Below are 6,000 nucleotides of genomic sequence, written 5' to 3' on the forward strand. Positions count from 1 at the left end.
TTTAAAAAATTTTAGTCAAAATGCACTTGAAATTTTTCCTGTAATACTTAAGCATATTAAGAAAACGCTTTATGTTATTAAGTAACGCGTTAAAATTGTAATAACAGCTTATTTTTTTAATATAAAAATTGATAAAAATTACGTCTGTTATAATGAAGTTCTCAACATTTCACATTTATACATTTATAAACTTTGATATACGAGATTGGTTTGACTGATTGATGACGCATATTGTTAAGAGTGTGTGCAAAATATGTATACATCCATACTTATATAATATATAAACAGAGAGGTGTGTGTGAATAAATATAGACGGCAGAGAGTAATGTAAATGAAACTAACAAATAAATATTGTAATTTATCATGAGATTTTGTTAAAAGAAAAAAAGAATTGTGGCAGAATAACCATTCTCTTCCTATATTAACTGTAATTTTTTCATTTTCTATAATATTTGTTATATACATTCAATATTGTGCATTTATTTAAATTAATTCCCAAAAAAAAAAAATAAGTAGATAAAAATAAAAATAAAATTTAAAAACTTTAAAATGTGGTTTTTTTAACAGTTGTAGTGGAAAAAAAATTCAAAATAAAGTAATAATGATATTAAAAAAATTACAGTTGTTAAAATTAAGTTAAGTAAATGAAAATGTAACAGATTACAATTTAATGATTTACTCTAAATATTATAATGATTAATTCATTAATTTTTGGTATATAATGTGTAAAAAATAAAATAAATAATAATAAAAATAATAATTACAATAATAAATAATAAATTAATTGAGTTGTAAATTTAAATGAAAAAAATTTTAATTTGTTGCAAAAAAAAATATTTTTAAATTTTAACAATATTTATGTTTAAATTTTGTATACCTTGTACTTATACATTTATTAATTATATTTGTCGTTATCAATTTAGCATTTGTAATTTCAATTAATTGAGACAAATCAAATAAATATGTCAATAAGTGGGAAATTTCGTCAAATTTAGACCAAAGACACTGTGATAGTAAAATAATGATATGGGCCATAATATGGTTAAATTTTCAATCTGATAGTTAAGTACAAAATGAAGTAGATTAATGTAATTTTGGTTAGGATTTCTTTTTTGAATAATTTTGAAAAATAATGAAAAGTCCAATAAATTTTAAAAAGAATCTTATTACGTTGAATAGTATACAAACGTCTAGCCGAATTGAAAAGCTATTATAAAAATAATGCGACAAAACATATTTTACTAATAAAGGAACTTACATAATTACTTAATTAAGAACTCAAAATTTAGAATAGTCTTTTTTCTAATTTGAGATTAGTTTTTGCAAGATTAACAATTTGAAAATTTGAATTAAAACACGTAAAACCAAATAATGCCCTTTTTTATTTGTGCACCTTTAACAACACTTTTAAAAACTGTTTATTTTAAGCTTCAATCTTTTTTAGAACGGAAGTTATAAACTTAAATACATTAAAACTTCGCCATATTTTCTTAAAAATCCTATACCTCCGAAATGATTTCGATTTGACACTATGTTTCGAGCAATAATTTTACTCATATTATCATTTTATTACCTGATAGTATATATGGCTGCTAACATGTTGCTGAATCACCATTTATAATAATATGCATTTTATTTATGTGTTATAATTCGAAAGTGAGAGACAATAATATTATCAGAATCTTCGCATCTTAACTAATATATAACGAACACTTTCCAATTTGTCTTAAACAATTTGCTTAAAAATTAGGTAATTAAAGAATGCAATTATTACTGATTTGGAAACCAACAATTTTAGTATACAAATGGTATGTTTCATTTTTTTGTAAAGAACTGTATAACATACTGTTTTTATTTCAAAAAATTCTACTTATTCAAAATATTCGCAACAACATGCAAAATTGCTACATTTAAAATAATTGATTAATTTAAAACTAAATTTTAATGCAAAAAATGCATAAATAACAAGAATAAATCTTCCACTTTTATTTCAATTGAATTTTAAAATTATTATTAAATCAATTAATTAGTACGAATTTGAAATAAAATTTTCGGTTTGATAACAATATTAAAGTTTAAAATTTAATAAAAATATTCAATATAAACAACAACAACCAGTTTTAAAAAAAATAATAAATATATAGAAATATTTATATATTTTTAAAACATTAAATTAAAAAATTTAAATGAAATATTTATTCTATTTGAAAACAATGCTATGCATATACTGTACACCCACATACATATATTCGCGTTATAACTAAAGCATACTATAGCTGATTTTGTATTATCCTTTAGGGTTTTTATTTTAATTTTTTTTTGTCCAGGTAATTAAAATTTTTTTATTATTTTTTTTGAAATTATTCAATATAAAAATATGTAATTAAAATAAATTGTAAATATAAATAAATTTTTGTTTTTAAATAAGTTTTCCTATATTATTTCGTGAATATAAATATAAAAGTATTTAATGCTTACAGTAGTGGAAAAAGACAAATATCACTGCATAATTTGTTTGTACATTTATAATATAAAAAATTAAAAACAAAATGGCAACAATAATAAATAAATTCATTGTTATATACGGAGCAATTATCGTATAAATTATTAAAATAAAAAATTAATTAAAGGAAATGTTCGTTACTTTAAAAGGAACAATTAATTGCAAAAAAGTTTTAATTAAAATTTCAGAGCAAAACTCAAAAATATTCACGTAATTTATCATGCAAACAATTTTGTTTTGGTATTTTTTTAGACACAGCTTGTGAAAGAAGCAAAAGTAGGTGCCATATTGTGCTTATTTTATATTAGTTGTGACTAATAAACAGGAAAATCTGCAAGGTCTATTACATTAACGAAATTGCAGTAAGTGCAGTTTTCACGTTGATATGGTGTCACGGAAATTTACAACAATAAAAACGGGTAAGTAGTTTCCATTTTAATCAATGAAAAATTGTTACGGCGCATTAATTAATATATATGTGACATGTAGATTTGGAAGAGATGTCATTTTCATATAGGATAGCGTTTTAGTACACCAACAAATTCAAGCATTAGAATTAATTCATCATTATATGTGAATACCTCAGAGTAAATTGATCTAACCTCAAATTTTACAATATTAATTTTTTTTTGTGAACAAATTATAATTTCAAATTTGATCTTTAATTCCATTAGACAATTAAATTAAAAAAAAATATAATATATAACATTAATATATACATACATATGTATATAAAAATATTTATAATGATTATATAATGATTATTATAATAACTAAATAAAATATCAATAGACAAAATTGTAATAATTTGGTAGACAATTAATTGGATAATTTTTATTTTGTGCCCGAGGATGCAGATAATGTCGCGGTTAAATTTGATATAAAATAGGTTGATGCTTTATTATTGAAAAAATATGAAATTTTATTAAGGTTTTAAATTTTTTTTTGAAAACATTTTGATTTGCTAAAGTTTTTCAAACAGTAATAAGTAACTTTTTCGAAATTATTTTGTAAAAATCGTAGAACCCATAGAATATAGTTTCCTATGCTGAATTTTAAAAATTAATGATAATTGCATCTTGAATTTAAGTTATATTTTACAAAATGTCGATTAATTTTTAAGAATTGTAGATAGTTCTGATTTGTGCATTGTCTTTATTAAAGTAGGTTAACGAAAGAGTAGATCGGAAAGTGAAATTAAATATTAAAAATTCATTTCTTATAATAAATTTATGCAGTTAAATTTCCTATATTCAATGCACCGAATGACGTATTATTGAAATCAAAACTGACTTATATCAATGATAGGTGCCATATGATATTCTCAGGGCCATTAATTTTTGCAAATGTAAGAAAAACTCGGTTGTTAAGTTCAACATTTGCATAACAGAAGAGAGATACCAATTTGAAGGATTGTTGTTCCTCTCAACATTAAATATGACATATTGCAGTCATTGATGAAAAAAAAGTTGGTATAAAATAAAATTTGCAGTATTCTATTTTTCTCTCTAACTCCTACACAGGGCTAGTTAGCATGAAGACTCATATACCAAATTGAAGCTTAGTTGACAAGGTTTTAAACATGTACTAAAATTGAAAGCTCCCATGTTATGTGACCTGGAAAATTAACGCTTTTTAAAAATAAAAAGTTAAAATTTCAAATTTTTTGAACTTTAAAGTCATGTGCTTCCAAAATTTGAACACTTTGTAACTAATGTTATCCTCATAATAAACCCATTATTCTGAGGTTTCTAAAATCGTATTTTATAATGTGTCTGTCTTACATAGGCACGGAGTAATACGTTTTAAAAAGCAAAAAGTTTTGTCTACTCATGATGTTAATGGTAGTGGTTTACAGCAGTGCACTTTGATACGAAACACTCTATATAATTTAGGTTTCGTTACTTTATAAACGAAATTTTTTTACAAAATTCGTGTTATAACAGCAATAACCATCATTCTGTTGATTGTTTATTATTTATTTAGAATTATAATAATTACAATAAAAGATCAAAAAAGTAATTTGTAATTATTCAATATAAAAAAATAAATAAATAATTCTGGGAGTTATTTGGCGACAAAAGAGTAATTTAAATAAAAAAACAAATTTTTATTATTATTTCTCAATTGTAATTATTTCGTTGTTTTTTTTTCAATTATAAAATTTTTATTTTATAATAATTGAAATATTATTATGTGATGGAATGAGTATTTAAACAATTTTGCACTATTATGTAAATTTATATGAGTACTTTAAGTGACGAGTAGGGCATACAGAGCACAAATTATTTATCTTTACATAATTAACTATGAATTTAATAACTAAATTTTTTGATAATTTTAAACAATTAAATTTAGTATTTTTTTATTGGACAAAAAAAAATCAATAAATTTATTTTAATTATTTATTCAATTTTAATTGTTCATTTGATGTTTATTAATTAAATTACTATATATATACATATATAATGCCAATTTAAAAGTTTACATTGTAATGAATATAAAAGGTTTTAAATGCATTGTGCTTTTAATCAAATAGTTCAAATTGAGTTATTAGGGTGTTTTACTGCTTTATCAAATATTGTAATTAAAAGTGCACAACTAAACTAATTTATACGTAATTTCATTATTATTAATTTGCTTACAATCTAGAAGGGTAAATATTGTAATATTGTCAAAGGTGACTTTTTTTTTAAATGAATTTTCAATTTCATCGGAAAAAATTAAGTAATTTCGTGGTTATTTCTATTATAATATCAATAAAATTAACTTTTAATATTATGTACATATTCTGTTAGGGGGGTCAGTAACATGACAAAAAAACTACCACGTAACGTCCCCTGAAATATGCCTTTCTAATAGTCGTATCTATAGTCAAGATAAAAATTATTTTTTAGGTTGGTAGCATTAATAGCTTAATTAATATTGAATAAAGTTAAAAATATTTTGGTTATTTGCATATAAACAAAAACAAAGAAAGTTTTAAAGCAATAGTTAGCGATTTTTTGAATCCCTTGCAACTTCCCATAGAATTTCAAAGGAATTTTGTACATATTTAAAAATTAAAATAAAATGTACGTAAATTTTTTTAGATTTTGAAACTACTTCAATTTCCAAAATAAAAATTTTAAAATTTTACTTAAGAATCTTGGAAATAACTTGCCAATACCTTTCAGTATCCCGAAAAACAGCATTGCCTAAATTCACATTCTGTCTACAACACAAAAACATCGATTATGAATATAAAAATTATTAAAATAAATTTTTTACTATAAAATTAATTAAATAATTTTTGTAATAACTTCGCCAATTTTTCCATTTTATTCATCCATTTAACATAGAAAACTCCTAATGTGATAATCCATCGAGTACAAATATTGATATGATAAAAAATAGCTACGTATGAAAAAATGTTTACAGAAAGTGTACACGTGATGATTTGGACATCACTTTAAATTATCACGTCTACGATTACTAGAACAATACATAGATGTGAG

The sequence above is a fragment of the Condylostylus longicornis genome, unplaced genomic scaffold (assembly GCF_029603195.1).
Source record: "Condylostylus longicornis isolate FDR11 unplaced genomic scaffold, ASM2960319v2 ptg000044l, whole genome shotgun sequence".
Taxonomy (NCBI): domain Eukaryota; kingdom Metazoa; phylum Arthropoda; class Insecta; order Diptera; family Dolichopodidae; genus Condylostylus; species Condylostylus longicornis.